This window comes from Metopolophium dirhodum, chromosome 6 (assembly GCF_019925205.1).
Source record: "Metopolophium dirhodum isolate CAU chromosome 6, ASM1992520v1, whole genome shotgun sequence".
NCBI classification, from domain to species: domain Eukaryota; kingdom Metazoa; phylum Arthropoda; class Insecta; order Hemiptera; family Aphididae; genus Metopolophium; species Metopolophium dirhodum.
The window spans coordinates 31,089,210-31,099,971 of record NC_083565.1 but is presented as its reverse complement, the minus strand read 5'-3'; the positions used below and the strand labels follow the sequence as shown (position 1 = coordinate 31,099,971).

Below are 10,762 nucleotides of genomic sequence, written 5' to 3'. Positions count from 1 at the left end.
AATGTTATTTGAAAACCAACAATGTTTAGATTTAAAGTATATAAATAATTAATTAACAAGGGTTTTGTTTTAAATTTAGTGATATCAATATTCAATTTCCTAAACATGAGTCTATTCCTACATAGACAGTATTACATTTTCCAAAATGTCTGTTTACTTTTATACAGTTTAAATGACTTAAAGTTTTTAATCGAGTATTGTAAGAAACAATAAATGTAATCAAAATTTAAACATCGTCACAACTGTAATTTTTTTTCCCAAAAAGCATCGATACACGGATATTATATTATTATTATTAAATACAATTACCTATTTTATTTTAACGAGGATCGGTGAGGCGTAATTTCAGTTTTTTTAATTTATATTGTCACTCGTGGACACGAAAATGAGCCCTGCTAAACGGTGTATACCTATAATTAATAAATATACATTATGCACAAATAGTGACAGTTTGTAGGTAGGTAGTAATAATCAAATCTTAAAACAAAAACCTGTAATATTTTAAGGAATTCAATAAACACAAATAACTATTGTTTATAGTTTATATAATAATAATATATTGTAATAACACATTATCGGTTTTCATTTTTGTAAATACCAAACGTTAGGCAACCTACACATTATACATATTACTTGTATAGCAATATAAATAACTTCTATATTTTAAAATATTTATATTATAGTTATTAGGCGGATTATGGACCGTAGTCACTCATAATCGTTTTCCTCGTATTTTTCTCATGGTATTATATAATTCCAGGGCAGTGGCGTAATTGAGAATGTTTCATGGGGGGGATAAAAATTAATTTGTATGGCAAACTTGTGGAGGGCTTTGCCCGTGATACATCATCAGATTTCTCTATGTTTTCCTTAAATAATAAACAAGAAAATGTGTAGGTAAAATTATTATTAATTATTATTATAAATTATTAAATTCTATTTTTTTTTAATAAACTTATTCAATTTGTATAATATAATAATCAGGGCTAGGAACTTTATGCGCTAAAAAACAATGAAATATGTGCATACGTATGCACTAAAAAAAACCAAAATATGCGGTATAATATGCATTTATTATTTTAAAAAAAAGTATTTAAAAGCATAATTATAGAGAAAAAAAATTATTTTTGAATCATAAATATTTTATTTATATTTTTCTTTTGATAATACTGAATCTGTAAACCTGGCCGGTCATTACGGTCATTAAAGGCCAATTCTTATTTCCTAGTAAAAACACTATAAACCATACGGGCGAGCGTCGCCGACGGCAATACTGACAGCTATTGGTAAAAATAAATATTTTATTCTTGAAAACATTTTAATTAAATAAGACGATTAAAATTTATAATATTTATAAACATTTACACAATATTTCAACTATTACTCGGTATAGTATAATTCAAAATATTAACTAGGAAACCGTGTGCGGCGGCTATTTATTTTTAAATTATTTAATTTACAATATTCAACTATCAAAAACTTGTTTGTTGTAGATTTCTTCTACATTTTTACCATAAAATGCATTTATATACTCAAAATCTTTAAATATGCATAATCATATAAATTTAGTAAAATATGCAAAAATATGCAACATAAATTGTTGTATTTCAACTGTATGGTTCATGAAACGAATTTGTATCGAATCAGATTTGAAATATGCAGCTTCCTGAGAAAGATGCAAACGCATAAAGTTCCGAGCCCTGATAATAATTAATATGACATAATAGTTTATTGAATAAACTGCAGGGACTGCAGTTAAATTTTTAATACATTTTTTAACTGGTGTTTATTTAATTTTGTATAATTTTAGCGAGAGTTGTAATGCTAATTATAAATTATAATAAGTGTATAAAATACGTCATACATATTTTGATCGATTTTAAAACATTTAATTCCGGGCCTAATAATGTTTATAGTTATTTTGAATAATTTAAAATTGTAATACTTACATCAGGGCTAGGCTTCTTTTCAAAAAATTTCATTAGAGTACTACTAGTTGCTGGTAATTTTCTTTCTTTTTACTCCATTTTTCGTTTAGCTTATAAAAATAAAATCAATTACTATGTTGTGTGACACTGTGACTATGAGGGAAAGACACGGTGTGTAACTACAGTACAGTAGGTACATACCTACTGTAGTGTCTATACGTAATCGCAATAATCAATGTTGATACTTAGTGTCGGCGCTTCGTAGTATTCGTTCTACGAAATGTAAATCTTCAAGTTATATTTTTATTATTATATTATGTTTTAGGAATGGTGGTTTTTCGCATTGTCGAATTACTCGCCGTCTATAATCTTTATGCATTTAGTGTATAGGAAGTAGGTAGGTAATGTAATTTGGTACAGTATGTGACAGGCACCCAGTGTTTATTAATAAATAAGAATTACAATTAATCAAACCATTTATTTTAAAATCATGCTTATCGTTTACCGGGTAAATATTAATTATAACCAGGTAATATTTATACCGACACAACCAAACATTTTATTTTATTTTTTTCTAGTTTCGTAATAATTTATAAGTTTGTATTTGAACTATTTGTAGGTATAAGAAAATATATAAATACAGCTAATCCCCCATATACCCCCGCAATAACAGCCCTGGTGCAGGGAGTCAAACTGAGTTTTAATGTTTCGGATTTCGTATATTAGAAACTGAGAAAAAAATTTTGTTAACGGGTTGTGGGTACTCCCACCATAGGCTGTATATAATATGCAAAAGTTTTTGGATTCCTAACTTAAAGTTTCTAACTTTAAATGATATTTTTTAAACATAAAAATATCCAAGGTTTCAATGATTCTGATGAAACCATAAAATGTACTTATACAATGAACAATATATTTGATGCATTAAACAGAAAATATCAGAAAGAAGTAATAAACAAAAATATAGTGAAGATTTAGATGTTTTTTGTATTTGTATTGTCTGTGTTGCATACTTGTGTAAGTAGAAATGGAAGTATAGTTTATATTATGATCAATGTATTTTTTATTCAAATGGTGTTTGCATAAAGCAAAATTAAAACATAACTTTTTATTTATTTGGTTACTGCTCACTGAAAAAGTTAATAATTGTTGTTTGGTTTTTGTGAAAAATATATATTACATAATATATTATATATTGTAATGCTGCTTATATTACTTATTATTAGTTATGTTCTATATCCAATATTATATTGTACTTTTTCACATATTATTTATTAGTTGGCATATAAAGATCTAATAAATACTTATAAACGTTTTAAGTTTATTTGAAAGGGCATACTATTTACTGTTTATTTTAATAATATTATAAAATTAAAATTGATTATCATTATTGATACAATTGTTTAGATAGAACATTTATAATATTATATGAAATAACTACTTGGAGTGCTACACATTAATTATTGCAATAGCCAATTTTGATACCATCTTAGCAGTTACTGCTGTAGTTGATGTGCAACCTATATATATATTTAATCATGGTCTGTGGTCAATGGATAGTCCAGGTTATGATAATATTATACCTATGGTATGTTAAATGTTAATTCATATTAAATTATTAACTACACATTTTGTTTTACACTTGGTTGTAATTACTATACTTATTAACGTCCACAGGGATTTATTACAATTGTTCATAGTAATTCATAATGCAGTTTCATAAATGGTATTAAGTGTGGTATAATTTGGATATCAATACGTTGCAAAGTAATTAAATTAGAAACATAAATAATATGTATTTAACTATGGTATATATATATTTTTGACTATTATATCAATGTACATAATAATATGTTATTTTTATTGCCTATAGTATAACTAAATTGAATACAAACTAAATTTTAAACATTTTGTAATATGGCTAATATTGTTAAATTTACATTTGTATTTGCCTATCATATTTATACTAATTTTTTTGGTTTTGTGAAAGTTTCTGATCCTGTGCTCCCAGTACCTACAACTGATATAAAGAATTAAAAATGTTTCCTAAAACATAATGTTGAATTAGTAAAAATCATAATAATTTATTATAGTCGTTACCAGTTAGATAGACATGGCGGCGGTGGAGCGATAATGGTACACCAGGGGTTATCAGTACTTGGATGTTATTACCAAAAAACAAATATTGAAGTATACTTTATTCCAAATAAGAAACACCACGGCAACCACGGGAAAAACCAGTTTTGCTACGTAAAAGTGGGTGTTTTTTCTTATTTGAAATAGAGTATAAACTAGTAAATATCCACCTTAATTAGTATATTCAGATATTACATAGTTTCCATATCACATTAATTTTTTAATACTGTCATTGTCAGCCGAGGTCATTTATTTTATACATTTATGATAAACAACTAGGTGAGGCGCGTGTCGTGGCCCAAAGTTGAAACACAACGAGTTGCAATTAGTTTGGGGTACACCTACTGAAAATTGCTGCCGTAGCCTTGCCAATCTATCTGATAACGCTGTTACTGTTGTAAAACTATATTACTTGTGGAGGAGGCTGTAGGGTCCATAAAATGAAACTGGAGTAAGTCTTGAATTCCTAATGATTTCAGTAACAACACGGTGTTAGCTCTAGATTGGTTCTTAGGTTTTCAGCAACAGTACTTATTAGTAAATCGTCTAATGATCTAAAAAATAGCCAAAAATGACCTTAAAAAATGCATTTTAGCACAAAAATGAACTTAAAAATGCCATATATTTTTTTTTATACGAATTGTAATTTATAAAAGAGATATAATTAGTATTTATGATTTTATTAAAAAAAAACTAAAAATTTGAAATATTGACTGCTACAATGCTTCTATGATGTAACACGAACTGACTGATTATTTATTATTTGACCGAATACGGGTGACGCTCCACAGTAATCATAATAAATTAAGATAAGATAAAAATTGAATCGAAAAAAAAATTGACAATGTGTATGGAAAAACCCGATAAACCTTCTTAAATATCAAGAAAATAATTTATCTTTAGATAATATTTTGAATAGGCTGAATTTCTATATTGAACAAATATGCATTAAAACCCAACAAAATGACCCAATAATGCTTAAAATGCTCTAAAAATGAAATAATGTCAAAAAATGCAAAATAAAATTTGTAGTTTTCAAACCCTCGTTACATGAAATTAATTATGTACTTAGAAAGCATTGTGTACGATCAACCAAAAAAATATGCACTTTGCACTGAAATCCGAGCCCTAATAATAATTAATAATAGTGTCGAATTAAAATATTAAAAAGGTAATTTATTTATAGTTAATTTTAATAAGAATATCTAATTATTTGAATTATACCTTTTCCAGTATTAGGTGTAGCTCCTGAACCACGATTACTATCCTACTTGTTATACTTCTACGCTGGCGTAAATCTTGGTGTTTAAGTAATCATCATCAATACTTGATATGGGTGGGCATGTCCCAAGTAGATTTATATTAAGACATATTTTGATTATCTTCATCTCAAGTAGTTCTAAAAAATAAGAGATTGTTATAATTTTGTACAAAAAACCAATCACTTGGCTATATTATTGAAAATGCTTACAAATAATAATTATAAATGACAAAGATAAGTGGGCAGGTATTTAAATATTGAAAAAAAAAATGTATTTTAAAATTTAATTTACGTTTATAAAGTAAAATACATGAATAAATTATTTATTCATATTATAACTTGTTTTAATGTAAATATAGGGAAAAAACTCTACTTGGGCCTTGTTTGATTATATGTTAATTTGCTTTAATATTATAAGTTATAATATTATAATTATAAGTTAACTGTAGTAGGAATCCAGTAATTAGATTTTCTAACACGTGTGTAAGACAAAAACAACACATGTGGGTGTAGACACTAGGTTCTAGACACTTTTAACTATTTTTAATCTGAGAGTTCTTCAAATGCTTTTAATTATTTGAGTATTTGCGCCTGGTTCTAAATTCACAAAATTCTCAGTGATAAAAAATAATACTAATGTCTGTATGCATATGCAATGAAAATGCATTTGGACATAAATCAACTCAACTGTTACATATAGACAATTTTATGGCATTAGGAGTGAGAGATATATAAAGATAACATATATACTCAGTTATTTTAAATATTATAGTGAATTTACCAGTTATTAAAATTAAAGGTAAGAATATTATTTAAAACCCCAGTTCCCCACATAAGGTTTTTTTGTTACTTTATATTGTAAACAAGGTATGAGTAGGTATTACAAAATTGACAAAATTGTAGAATGTTAAAATGCTCATAACTTGTTAAAAAAAACCATACATAGACAACAAAATATAATATAATAAGTTTATAAAAATGTAACCATATTATAACATAGTTATTAGTATGCAAATGCATTAATATCATTCATATATAATATTATTAATATTAATGTAGGTAATCGATTCAGTTACAGAAAACTAACTATTTCATACTAGTACAATTTTAAAAATCCACGAGATCCCTTTCACTCACTCGAAGACTGTTAAAAAAAACTCACCTAATTGGTATATCTTGAAGTCTGACATTAGGAATTGAAGGTTCATCTTTATTTCTAATAGATGGTGTTCTACTGAATCGGTGATCACGGATAGGTACCACTTTTTCTTGTTTTTTTATAATAATATGGTTCATTTTGTTGGTTCCATTTATCACTTTTGTTGCGTATAAAAAATGTTTAATATGATAATTTAACTTTAAAATGTTTAATAAACAATCATTACTTACTAGTTACTACTCCTCCTCAAACGATGACGTTTCTGCTTATCTTTAGAATCTGAAGATGAATAATTTACACTACGGTTAGGTATATGATTTTTTCAATATTTCTTGTTTTGATAATTCTCCAGCGTCTGTTGCAGTTTCTTCAAGAGCAGATTGATAATGTCTATCCATTACCTATATATTAAAATATAAAATTAATATATTTACCACACAACTTATTGTTAAGTCATAAATTCTTAATGGCTTTTGATTGTATGTTTTAGATTGCTTTTTAAAATTGTCTCTTTAACATCTTGTTCTTCATTGTCGTTATCTGTAAAGAAGTGTAAAGTCGAATTCTTGGTTTTTCTTTGGCCTTTAATTATTCTGTTCTTATATGTACCATACCACCACACAATCTATTTTTTCTATTCATCTATTCTATGGATATAACAAGACAAATCAAATAGGTATCACCACCGTGATGATGACTGCGAATGAGCGAAAGATGATCGCCCGGTTAGCGACGGATATTTGGAACTGACTGAGTTGGCGGTATGAGTTATGGTCAAAGTCTTTGGACGACATGCGATCAAGATATACAAGAAATAAATTGGGGTTCAAGATCGTTCAAGAAGTTACATGTGCAATATACAAGCAATACGTACCGGACTCAGACTTCGATACCATTTTTAAAATCTTCGATCACTGCTATACAGCACGAACAGGGTCGACGATATGTCCGAGTATGGTCAAAGTTTTAAACAGCGACAACAAAATACGTTGGGTCGGCGAAAACGACAAACACTGGTACGGACAGACAGGTTAGGTTAGGTTAGAGATGAAAATCAACAAAAGCCGAGGTCGAGAGTAGCGTTAAGTTCGAGCTGCGAAACAGTCGTCGTTCGTATAAAAAAAAGGTCGTAGGTACGAGGTACCTACTTCGTGACGATGCGTGAGACGTGAGTTGGCGCTTGGCTCGGTGGTCAGCTGGACACGGGTGGGAAACTTGGAAAACGTTTCGCAAAACCCACTGCAAAATACAACAATAATTGATAATTATTATATTTTTCTGGGTTTTCTTTACGATTTATGATCATATTATTACTGTATTATCTGAAGTCCGAACCTCTGAAAAACATGGAAACGAGCTGCAGCTGGTGCGGGCGCACCGATATGACATTAGAACTACCTATGTTTACCCGATAACGTTAACTTTCACGGTTGGCGGACAGTCTGTATACGCTTGATTAGTGGGACGTCACAAATGTTATTTATTTATTTACTTATTTATTTAGAATTCAACGGGACTAGCCCTTTTACAAAATTTAAAGTGGTATATAGACCAATAATGTATAGAAAAAAAATTTTTACAGAAAATAATAATTATTAAGCACAACACATTTACATCATCATAATCTGCCAGTGGATTAGACCTGTCTCGAAAAAATCGTGGTCTTGGTAGCAATTGTAAAACATCAATAATAAATAATTCATCATCACTAGATGAAGATGAAGCCGACGAATCCATTGATTATTAATTTTAAAAAGAAACAATGAAAAATGAAAATATTTAATTATTGAGTCAAAACAAATAATTAAATAAACAATTCAGTATCAAAATTGTCACCAATAACATTGATAACATTCGTATAATTAATCGATCTGTAAGTTACAGAACCAAAATCCGATCTGTATTTTACAGGTCCAGTAGTCTATAGTTTACAGAGCCGTTACCGCTATCGGGCGTTCAAGCAACACCCACTTTTATTTACAGAGCCGTTAGCGGTTAACAGTGCGATAACGGTTCGGTAAGTCACTACAGGACGTTTATGCAACCCGCCCTAAGTAATAATGAAACGTTTATAAATATAAAGTATACAAATGATTAAAAATATCAATCCTTATCAAAATTTTGATTTGGATCCAAACAAAATAATTTAATATAGTCATTAGTCACTGCTAAATAGCTTCATAATTCGTTTTAATTTTTTTAATTCAAATTTAAAATTGAAAGAAGATACTATTATTATTATTTTAAGTTCTATTTGCAAATAGTAATGGCTGGAAATCATTTATTATCAATTACATCAATTTTGGACTATTTCAAAAATAATATGAAGCAGTCCTGTCAATCATAGTCCGTGGTCACCGACTGCCGGCTGCCGAGTTCCCTGAAATTAATTTATTTAATTTATTTATGGTTTCATTGTACAAGTAGAAGGCGAAAAGTAAGTACTCGAAAAATTTGATATTCGATCCCGGCTGTCGACGATCCACGTAGGTAATAGGTAATCTACCTATCATAATATTTATAGTCTCGTCGGGCATTTGCCATGTTCCACAGAATATTTTGATTGAGCAGTTCGGTCGACCAAACTACAGTTTTGCGATCTCTCGTCGCCAAACACCATCATCGTGACTACACTGTTCCAAAATCGTGTACGAAGAGTATGGCGATCCAATAAAAGTCGTAAGTCTCGTAGAGCAAACGCTACCCGACAAACTCGACGACGAACAGGTACCTATGGGCTATGATGCTACTGACAGTCTTTACACAAACAATTTAATAATATATTTACTTGTTTATTTCTAAGGTCTTGGTGAAAATGATTGTTGCGCCCGTCAATCCTGTCGACGTCAACACTATTCAAGGTGTGTATCCCGTGAAACCGCCATTGCCTGCTACTGGAGGCTATGAAGGAATTGGGGACGTATTGGTAGTAGGATCATGCGTTAAAAATCTCTGCCCTGGCGATCAGTTATAGCAGACGGTGCTATGGGTACTTGGTGTACAACTGGCATATTCGATTCTAGACTTCTAAGAAAAGTTAGTAGTATAATACTATAACATAACATATTAACATATTATAAAATATGTTTATTTTGATTGACTTGTAATGTTACAAAAATAAACATAACGAAAATCATCATATTATTTAAGGTAATTCACAAAACATGCTCATCCCCATTTTTCCTTTAAAAATGAATTTATTCAAATTCTTATTTTTGGAATTTTTAAACTGAAATGTTTCACTAAACAAAAATGATGTTATTATACAAAATGGAGCAAACAGTGCATGTGGTCAGAACATTATTCAATTGGCAAACATTTTTGGCTATACAATTGTAAATATTATACGACTTGGAAAATTTGAAAAATCATCTTAAGTTTCTGGGTGCCTTATACTTACTAAAGAAGAATAAATTAAGGTAAAATAGTAATTATTATATTTCAGTTTGTATTTTGCATTTATATGGTCAATCCAATATATTAATATATACATTTTTCTTATTTAGGACTACGGATTTGTTTAGAAGTGGAGTTTTACCCAAACCACGTTTAGGAATAAACAATATAGATGGTAAAAGTTCCACAGAAGTTAAACGTACATTGAACAACGGTGGTGTGATGGTGACTTATGGTGGTATGTCAAGAGAACCAGTCATTGTTCCAACTCCTTCTTTTATATTTAAAGACATTCAACTCAGAGGTTTTTGGATGACTAGATGGCGTAAAGAAAATGTTAACACTGAGCATTACATCCAAATGTATGATGAACTTTTGCAATTTATGAAATATGGCAAGTTAGTTGCACCAGCTTACAGAACGTCATCATTAAACTCATTCAAAGAAGTGTGAAAAAATACTATATCCAAGGGCTTCATTTGTCATAAATACTTTTTTAGTTTACAAAAATAATTGCTGCTACTGATACATATAAGATATCATAAATATACTTGTTTGTTTCAATAATATACTCTTAAAGTTTCAACTAAATTGTATATTATATTGTATATATTATTTATAAATATTTCTAAAATTAATCTCTGTTATAATTTAATGTTAATTAATTTTTAAATACATTTTTTTGAATTGAATTAAATAAATTAAGGTCTTGGTTCACTTTTAAAAATATCTTGCTGTTATGTTAAAATAATCAATAGTAGTACCAAATGTTTTAAATTAATTTATTATTATTTTTATCCTAAAACAATTTCTGATAAAGTACTTAATAAATATTATGTAGCATTATAAGTTGTAATGATTTCCTCAGTATGCACATTAACT

The 10,762-nt window shown here is 28.7% G+C and overlaps 1 long non-coding RNA gene and 1 pseudogene across 2 annotated transcripts; one reads left to right on the top strand and one right to left on the bottom strand.

The window, feature by feature from the left end:
* Positions 1-3,658: 3,658 nt before the first annotated feature.
* On the bottom strand, positions 3,659-8,515 carry LOC132946657 (uncharacterized). 2 transcript variants are annotated; one of them, XR_009664741.1, is made up of 7 exons: positions 7,799-8,515; positions 7,633-7,723; positions 6,715-6,885; positions 6,488-6,641; positions 5,289-5,463; positions 4,477-4,618; positions 3,659-3,974 (listed from the first exon to the last, which is right to left on the bottom strand). It is a non-coding gene; the product is annotated as an uncharacterized LOC132946657 (long non-coding RNA). The 2 variants fall into 2 exon arrangements; XR_009664740.1 differs by lacking the exons at positions 7,633-7,723; positions 7,799-8,515 and adding an exon at positions 7,359-7,554.
* Positions 8,516-9,026: 511 nt separating this feature from the next.
* On the top strand, positions 9,027-10,518 carry LOC132946656 (enoyl-[acyl-carrier-protein] reductase, mitochondrial-like; annotated as a pseudogene).
* The last annotated feature ends 244 nt before the right edge of the window (positions 10,519-10,762 follow it).